The sequence below is a fragment of the Triticum aestivum genome, chromosome 6B (genome assembly GCF_018294505.1).
Source record: "Triticum aestivum cultivar Chinese Spring chromosome 6B, IWGSC CS RefSeq v2.1, whole genome shotgun sequence".
In the NCBI taxonomy this organism is placed as follows: Eukaryota; Viridiplantae; Streptophyta; class Magnoliopsida; order Poales; family Poaceae; genus Triticum; species Triticum aestivum.
In genome coordinates, this window is record NC_057810.1 from 662,159,923 (window position 1) to 662,170,165 (window position 10,243).

At 46.7% G+C, this 10,243-nt stretch overlaps 1 pseudogene; it reads right to left on the minus strand.

The window, feature by feature from the left end:
- Positions 1-200: 200 nt before the first annotated feature.
- Positions 201-10,017, minus strand: LOC123138823 (E3 ubiquitin-protein ligase At4g11680-like; annotated as a pseudogene).
- Positions 10,018-10,243: the final 226 nt, after the last annotated feature.

Here is a 10,243-nt window from a genome sequence, read left to right on the forward strand (position 1 = left end):
CGCGTGGATACCGACAGAGGGGTCGTAACTTTGATCCTAGATCGGGATAGTTCTTGCGACTAGGAGGTATAACCTAGCTGTGGGAATCTGCAACTATCTTCACCAACCTCTTCTCTCTGCTTCGTTCATTGGTAAAGATCAAACTCTTAGCATCTTCCTAGTGATCTGTGGTTTTATTTGCTGAAAAAATTATTTTTCTACTACGTTTCCCAACACCGCTTTTTAGTAGCAGCGCTGAAGGAGGTCCTAGTGGTCAACCAGACATTGACACTCCAAGCATCTTCCGTCTACAACCCCGGTGGTGAGAATGCAACCAACCCTGTGGAGGAGGAAACCACAACAACAGAGCTCGGAGTCCTTCACACGTCGATCGTCGGCGACGACCCAAAGGCAAAGCCCCTGGAGGCCCAGCGTAAAGCCCTCGCATAGACACGACTCTATTTGCAGAGTGATCATGCCGCTCTAGCCAACAAATGGGCAACCACCATCATCATGGAGCAGAGGTGGAGGTCGCATCGTGTGGCCACCGCCGACATCACTCCTTTGGTAGCACGAGTGCATGATATCCACACCTCCATCCTTTTTTTGAATAAAGACACCCAAAGGGCATCTTAAATCTGATGATCATCGAGGAAAACAAAGGCCAGAACAAAGGATAGACAACTCGACGTAGAACGACCAATAAAAAATAAAATTACAATAAAAAGCATACTAGTCTTCTTCTTCCTCTGATTGTACGCTGCCCGCCGGTGATTGAAAATTGCACTGAACCAACAGCAAAGAAAAGCAAAACCTGCAAATGCCCTCGCCATACAAGGCTTTGAAGACCGCAATAGCCACTCGCCCCTTGAGACGAGATCTAAAAGTCGTTGAAGCAGCATCGGCTGGAGCATCACCCCAAGCAGAACAAGCTTGCAATCCACCACCACCAGATCAGAGGGTTGGAGAAACCGGGTTAAGCCACAGACCAACACAGAAGAAGATGTCGTGGTCGCCACACCAAACGCCAGCCAAAAGTACTCCTTGAAAGACACACAAACTGCCAAGATCTGAAGGGAACCAACCGATCTGGGGACACAAACTCTCACAGGCCCTTCGCCGACGTCGGATCGGACGTCGTCGAGGTAGGGAGAGACCGGAGAGACTTTATTCCAACACGCCATCGTCGCCACCATCTCGTCGATGCCGCCGGAGAAACAAAAACCTAAGAAAAATAAAACAAGACGGATGGGTCCCCACTCCTCTTGCCGCCGACGAGGCCGCCGGACGGGAAAGAGGAGGGGGACCGAGGCGGCGACAGTAGTTGGGGCGGCGGCGGCTTAGGGTTAGGAGGCGGCGGCTCCACACCTCCATCCTTGAAGGGGAGTAGGATGATGTGTTGGTTTCTCCCACAACCGTTCCAGAACCTTATGGCAATCGCGGACATTGTCGTCAACATCCGGCTAGATCTGTATCATCTGGATGCTGAGTGATTCAACAATGTCAGGGCCATGGTAGACGTTGCGGGGCCCAATGAAAATGGAAACAAACGAAATCATGTGATAAAGGGCTGAAACCACTTCTCCTTTTGCATGGGCTCCTAACATGGGTATACAAGGATGGTGTAAGAGCATTACTAGTAGAACCCTCAAACCCTCAAACCCTTATAGCAGTTTTAAGGGTTGAGAAGTGCCAGTTTTTGACACTTTTAAGGGTTGAAAAACAGGGGCAAAGACTAGAACCCTCAAACCCAACCCTTAAACTGCTTTAAGGGTTGGATTTGAGGGTTCTAGTCTTTGCCTCAACCCCAACCTTTAAAACTGTCATTTCATATATCACACATTTCATCACATTTCATCATATGACATATCACAAATTCTATCACATTTGACATAAAACAATAATCATTCTAGTTATTATTACAACATCGAATAAAACAATAATCATTCAAATTATTACAACAATGTTTGAACAAATTACACTAATTGTTCGAATCAAATAGGACATAGAAAAGTAAAACAAAGATACATCATGGGCCAATGCGCCGCCCATCCAACTGCCAGTGGTGCTCTACTAGATCATCCCGGAGCCGATCATGAGTGGTTGCATCCTCAATCTGACAATGTGCTTGAAGAAAAGCGTGTATGCGAGAAAGGTTTCTTTTCGGTTGCACACGGGTACCAACATTGTCATAGAAACAAGGGAGGTTTAACCCTCTCTCATCCTCTAGGATCATGTTGTGTAGAATCACACAACATTTCATGATGTTCATCAAGGTTTTTTTGTCCCAAAATCGAGCTGGACCACGAACTATGGCAAATCTTGCTTGCAAAACACCGAAAGCTCTCTCAATATCCTTGCGGGCTGCCTCTTGTGCCTTGGTGAAATGAGCCTCTTTTCTTGTTAAGGGCACCCCATTTTTCTCCTTGATGGACTTCACAAGAGTTTCCCATTCAGGATAGATGCCATCGGTGAGATAGTATCCCATTGAGTACTCATTGTCCATGATTTTGTAGTTGCAAGCTGGAGCATCCCCAGAAATTAATCTTTTGAACAAAGGAGATCTGTTGAGGATATTGATATCATTGAGTGTTCCCGGCAACCCAAAGAATGCATGCCAAATCCATGTTTCCTGAGATGCTACGGCCTCAAGCACAATGGTAGCATCACGGCTTTTACCGCAATACATTCCGTGCCATGCCTTTGGGCAATTTTTTCACCTCCAATGCATGAAATCAAGACTACCTAGCATCCCCGGCCATCCCCCTTTTTCATTCATTTCCATTAATCTCTTTGTATCTTCCTCGTTTGGTGCCCGAAGATACTGCTCACCGTACAACCGGATGACCAACTTGGCAAACCGACGGGCTGACTCCGTGGTTGTATCTTGCCTAATGCGAAGATACTCGTTAGTATAATCCGCGGGTATGCCATAAGCGAGTACCCGCATTGCCGCCGATATCTTTTGATATGCACTAAACCCCATGATACCGGCGGCGGATCTACGACGTTTAAAGTAATAGGAGGCGGCCTCACAATCGGTGACAATCTTCACAAACAAACTACGCCGCATTCTGTACCTTCTGCGGAAGAGACAAGGAGGGTATGTAGGTACCTCCGTGAAGTAGTCTTCCATCAAATGCTCGTGTCCGAGAGCGCGGTTCCAGTAGATGGTGACTCGGCCCATCTTCGACCCTCTCCTCTGATCCATCAGCTTCACGCGGTTTTCAAATGATTGCACGTCGATGAGGAGACTCATCATCTCGACGTCGTCATCTTGCAACAACTCGTCGATGTCCGAATCGTCGGATGACGACCAACCCGACGAATCGGACAACGAGTCCATGTCATTGTTGTTCACCTCCATCTACACAATACAACAAACAATAAATTGTGAGTGCCAACAATGAATCAGAAAAAAAAATGAAGCATATCTTCGGGAAGCTCGGGGCGGTGGCTCGAGGAGGCCTGAGGCCGGCCTGCCTCTGGCCGCTGGGGGGCGGTAGGCGGCTGGGGGTGGGAGGCGACTGGGGGGCGGGAGGCGACTGGGGGCGGGGGCGGGGAACAACGGCGGATCCGGTGGGCGGGGCGGGGCGCGGCGGCTGGGGGAGGTGGAAGAGAGGAGGCGGGGCGAGAGGCGGTAGGGCGGGAGGCCAGGGCGCGGGGCGCGGGGCGGGGTGGCCGGGGGCCGGGGCGGGAGGCGGCGGGGAACGGCGGATCCGGCGGCGGGGAGTGTGGCGCAGGGGCGGGACGGCCCGGCGTGCGTCGAGGGGAGGCGGGGGCCGGCCGGATTGGTGGCGGGCGACGACCAGCGGCTTGGGAGGGAGGAGGCGGAAGGTTGGGGACGGGAAACTTCCCTCCCGCGCGGCGGGGGAAGGGAGTGCGGGTTGGGGTCGAGCGCCCCTCTTCAACCCTCACTTCTACAGATTGAAATTGGGTTTGAGGGTTGGACCCTTACTTTTTTTGAGTGTTTGAGGATTTAGGGTTCTAGTCTTTGTGTTTTTTTTGTTACAACCCAAAAAAAAGCTGTTATTTTTGAGGATTTGAGGGTTTAGGGATACTACTAGTAATGCTCTAAAGAGTAAAAGGCCAATACACCATTTTGATGTGGGAAAGTGGTGGGAGAGAGAGAGGACGGGAAACAAAGAACGGGAAAAAAAGTGACGGGAAATACGAAACGAGAGAATTAGTGAGAAAGAGAGGGGGAAGAATACAATCTTTACCTAATAATAAAGCAAATTGAATTTCTTTCGTCCGTCATGGCATTTTTCAGAAAAGTCTCTCTATTTCAGAGAATTCAACCCGCAGTCCTGTTTTAATTTAAAATGAATCGTTTTTCATATTTTACACAAAAGTCCCTATGTTTTGTTGAAATCAACCCACAGTCTGAATTTAAGTCACATCCGAACCGTTATTTTACATTTTTTGAAAACCCCCCTGATGTTTTAGGTAATTCATCCGCGGATCATATTTAAGTCAAACAATGTTTTTTTAAATCATCCATATCTTTTAAACCGTAATTCCGATTTGAACATGTTATATATGAAATTTGATTAGAAAAATATGTAAAATATGAATATTAGATTATTTTCACCTGTTAAGTATTTTTAAATATTATTTTGGAATATATTTAAGTCAAATAAATGATTTTCTAAATTATCCGTATCTTTTAAACCGTAACTTCGATTTTAATATATTATATATGAAATTTTATTAGAAAAATACGTGGAATCTAAATATGATGTTAATTTTACCTGTTAAATATTTTTTAAATATCGTATTGGGAGCAAACTTATAATTTATAGCGTAAGATCCGTTTTCCTTTCGTACCGGCGGCGACCCGGATTGCAAATAAACACCCCACTATAACATATAGGGAAAATAAAACATCGATAACTACACATGCATACCTCTGAAAAATTTCACAGGGGAAAACAACAGATTTCTCATCGCGAGAGTGAGAGAAAACGAGAGAGAGAGAGAGAGAGGGATGAAGGGAGAGGGAGGAGAGAGGAAGAGAGAGACGCCTTAGGATTAAACATATTCAAATACGTTTTTTTATTTTGTGTGAACACCGAGGCCATCGATGGCGAGGGTGAGAAGGAGGATAAGCGGCAATACAAATATGATGCCTCGCAAAAAATAAAGGAGATGGACCTATTGTGGTCTTGGGTGATGATTGTTGGGTTAAGAGTGCGTGTTATGTTTTCTCTCCCGTTGCAACGCACGGGCTCTTTTGCTAGTAAAACAAAAATAGGGGTAATAGTTAAAAAAATACTTTGTGCATTAAGAAATGGATTTATAATAAACAAAAATGCAAAAGAAAATATAAATTCAAAAGGGTAAGACGAGTGTTATATATCGGGTACTCGGCTTATACCTGTAACTGCATTATGAAAAAGAAAATGTAAATAAGTAAGCCGAGTGTTTTTTTTAATGGGATTACCAATTCTGCATCAAGTGTAAGCAAGTGGGGCACGTGGCCTGAACTTTTTCGAGCCACCCGTGTAAGCCAAGTGTCTTTTACTTCCTGTGCCGACTGTTTTTAACCAAACACTCGACAAAGATGCCACATTACAACCCTTCAAAAAAAAAAGATGCCACATTACAAGTTCTTTTTTAATGGCACATTGCGGAGTATTGGGTTGTTGACGAGTGGTTTTACCAGACACTCGGCTTACTCTCCGTATGCTGAGTACCCGTGAATTCACACTCGGCACACAGCTGAACAATCAGGCAATGACAGTATTTCCTGTAGTCATACCCGTGAATTCACACTCGGCACACAGCTGAACAATCAGACAATGACAGTATTTCCTGTAGTAGAACATGCGTATGCATGGTTTGGATTTAGGGGCGTGTTTGATTCCAGTAGTGAACAGTAGCTGCATTGTATACACATCTCAACCCAGCCTGGCTCGGGAAAAACAGCCTCATATCCATGCATGGCTCGAAACATGTTAGCCAGCTATCTACTCTGCTCAACATGATCTCTGGTCCTAATTTCTGATAGACCATCCTACGCCGCCGTTACACCAGCATGCAAGATGTCCAAAGGTTACGTGCGTTTGCCAACCCAGCAATCACGCACGCCCATGGCACCGGAGTCGAATGGGAAGCCCAATGGCATCATTATCCTCCCAATATAATACTCCCTCCATTCCTAAATATAAGGTGTATAGTTTTTGGCACGAAAATTAAAAAACGCTCATGGAGGAAAAATTTCATGAGTTTTGGGCGAGATTACACCTAACTAATTGAGATAAGAAAATAGAGGAGCTTGCCTAATATAAGAAAATGTAATCAAATCCCTAAAAACATTATCTAGGCGAGTGGTGCAGCGGAATACACCTTATATTTTGGACTTTTTCTCAAACATCTATACACCTTACATCAAGGAACGGAGGGAGTAAATTTTTATCTCTGAAAAGAAAAATGATAGACATAGGCCGTACCACAGTGAAAAGGCAACATATATATACCTGGGCCTGGGCCAGCATTTCTCCAAGTTCAGCGGAACGCCAAATAGAAACAATACTGCATTTGCATTGTCAAGAGTGTTGACAGCGAGAAGAGCTGTAACTTCTCCAAGATAAAAAAAAGGACACAAAAAAAAACCTTGGGACACCATCGCTACAATCCATAGATCAAAAGCATCAACTTTATACATGCAGACCGGCACCGCGAGCAACTATATGCTTATGTATCACCTCTGGAAGATGGAAGGCAGATCAATCTAATGCATTTCGATCTCCTGCGTCGGTACTGTATGGTCAATGTGGCGAGTATCAGACGTGCCAGATGAGCTTGCTATCTCGGCTTTGCACAGAGGGCAGAGTGCATTTATCTTTAGCCATTTGTCCACGCATTCCTTGTGGAAACAGTGTGTGCAGGGAAGTTCACGAAGCTCTTCGTTGTGTGCATACTTGGCAAGGCAGATGCAGCAAACCTGGAAGCACCAAAAAAGGCAAGTCGGTAAGTGCTTGCAACATGGCACTTCCATTTTGCAGCAATAAGCAGGTACAAAAGACACACAAAGGAAACAGGTCAACATACAGCATCTTCAGCAGAAAGCGATCGCTCCTTGTCAGTCCCTGCAGCCACTATACCTCCCTCTTGGCCTTCGGCTTCGTTACCTGAACCATGGCGGCGTTTCTTGGTTTTGAATTTATAAGTCGGCAAAGTATTGATGGATTCTGAAGTGGCCCCTCTTGTATTGTTTGTGTCTTCTCTGAAGCCCATGACAGATATAATGCAGGGGAGACAACAGCATATCATTGCGCAGAGGATGAAAGGCATGGCATACCCAATACAGCTGAAGGTGAGGAACACGATGCATAACCTGGTAGGGGACAACATGAGTAGCAGGGTAAAGAAACAGAACATCAGATCCAAAGAAACAATATATGTACTTACCTGTACAAGTTTGGAGCATCAACAGCCGAAGAACGCCCACCAAATATCCACACATTTCCTACAACAAACCACACGGCAAAGAAACAATCCAAGGCCATCTTGAAGTGATCAAAAAGTGCATTAATCCTGCAAACAAGGGGCATCCGTCATCACTTATAATTTGGTTCATGTTATGACCCATCCATAACAGAACAGAACTATGGACTTTGTAGTATATTCATCATGAGTATTCATCGTAAGTAGATGCGTGGAGGACAGGCATAAACTAGCTCCCATATACCGTAGCCTAGCTGAGAGCAGCATCTAGTAATATTTTCCTGGTCAAATAGCAAAAACAGCAAAGCTAGCCAGTTTCAACCATATAATAATTCAACAGAAGTTCCCTATGATACAGAAATGCATTTGTGAGCTGTAACAGAGTGAATTTCACATGCCAGCTATGACCATTTCATATAAAACCAACAACATATTGAGGACTATTCATGCAAAAAGACAACAATGTACCTTGGGTTAGCCAGAACTGCATTTCGTGCAGCATTCCTTCGTCGTTCTGATACACTTGCAGGAGTGGGCTCAGTCGAGTTGTTCTGCGAGGAGCCCTGAAGTGAGTGTGCTGGCTCATTCTCACCGTTCACGATATTACGGTGTATATAGCGCCAATAAAGATGTGGCAAAGTGGCAAAACAACCGACTGTGTAACCTATGACCCACTCAAACAATGGAGCTTGTGGATGTTCCTTCCTTGACAGGGATAGCACAACAATGGCAGCAACAATTTGGCTAACGTTAACGATAACTTCAACCGAAATCCATAGTCCAGAGTTCAAAGGGCTCCTATGTCGCCGACCATAGTTATCACGTCTCCTAGTGCCTGAAGCACTGTCTGCATGAGGAGGACCTATTGCTGCTGGTGGCTGCAAGGCAGACGTTGCAGCTCTTGTTGTAGGTCTATCCACAGGATTCAACTCTTCATGGTTCTCTCTACCAACACTGTGCGATGCCGAGGCCGAAGGACCGCTATCCCTTGGAATATCAATTACATGTTCATGACCACTTACCCCTGTTGTTTGTTCCATCCCAGATTGCATAGCAGTATGACCTTGAATTTTGAAGAATATGATAAGCTAAGCTCTTCAGTATTCAGAAGTAACAAAGGATGGAGGCAAGCTGCCACATTTCAATGCCCTCCTGCTATCTATGTTCTAACAAAGGATTTGTGTGCACGCTTCAACAGAGAATCCAAAGCTTCAAACTAGTCTCTCGGTTAATATTATCAATGATAGTTGTCCTGCAACAGTAATACGAAAAACGCATTAGTGTGTCACCATTTGCACACACGAAAGAGCACCATCTTCAAACATAATGAAACCAATAAGCTACTAAAATGAATATATCATATTCACATGTATCCGGAATTTTTGCCTAAAGAAAATATGTTGTCCTCAAAAGATAAGTGTGATCAGGATGAACCAATAAAACTCTACAAATGTTAACAAGTGAAAACAGATATCATTATAAAGTTTAATTACTTGAAGCACGGGTTAATATAGAAATAATGACAATGGGATCCGGCTGAGGCCTAGAACATGATGCCTCTTGCAATGGAAGATAGGGATGTTAAGGGACGATAAATACGCCTAGGGTAATATGACCTATGACGTAGCGAAGACAGACAATTGTGTGCATATGGGTCAAGTGAGCAAGGCAAGGAGCAGCAAACCAGTGAAAACTGTGAAATGATGGTAATCAGCAATCACGTTCGTGTGAGCCTCATAGGAGCATGAATCCAAATAGGCATCACTGGCACTTAAACCCTGAACAGCAATGCATAAACAGTACACATGAAACCGACAACGATCAATCTGTCTAAAAAATCGACCCAATAACAGGCACAGCGACAGAGAGTAGTATTTCACCCTCTTATCAACTCCACACTGGCACCGTGCCACATGATATTGCAAGATTACCGGGAATCAACTACATGGACCGTACTACATTGACAGCAGAACACCTAAATTTGAGAATTCTCGCAGATCCGGTCAACCGAGGGCGTATGAACACAAAAGCCACCGCCGATTTGACAAACAAATCGCCCGATCCGCACAAACAAGTCGCACGGGAGATACGATTGAGGGTTGAGATCGTTACCGCAGCCCTCGAGTGGCGCCGCGGAGGGTAGATCGACGGACAGACAGCCGGTACTCCCCTGGCGCGACCCCGGCGAACTGAGCGCCGACGGCGTGAGGAGCAGCGGCAGGGAAGGGGGAGGCGACGCCGGGTGACCTGGCGGAGCTGGCGGCGGGGAGAGGACTGGCACAGGGAGCAGGAAAAAGGCGACTGTGAGGGCGAGGAGGAGGAGTAAGCGCGGGTGGGGATAAAGGAGGAGTGTCAACCCTAGCTTGTCTACTACTCACTGTGCAAGGCAGCTCGCGCGGCGCGCGAAGGACGGCGGAATCCGGCGACCGGGCGGCGCGAGGAGTGCCGCTGGGCCAGTCGGCTGCGCGCGGCGGCGATCGGGCCTGCGGGCGGGCGGCGGCGAGGAGTGGGCTTCGCGCGGTGCGGTGGGGAGGGCGGAGACGGGGAGGGGTTGGTGGCGAGGGTCTTAACCCATCTCGGATTGGGGAATATGATGGAGGATGACGATGCCTTCTCCTTCCCGCAAAGCTAGAGCGGCGAGCGGGCCGGAATGGGCCGCCAGGGCCTCAAGTTTCCGTAAATGGGTACGCGCCGGCCGCGCCCGGGCCGCTAGGCGACAGCAGGCGGGCCGGGCCAACGAGCCCTCGCGCGGCGGACCTAATCGAGTCCTCGCGCGGTCTCGAAAAGAAAAGAAAACCGATTAGCGTCAACC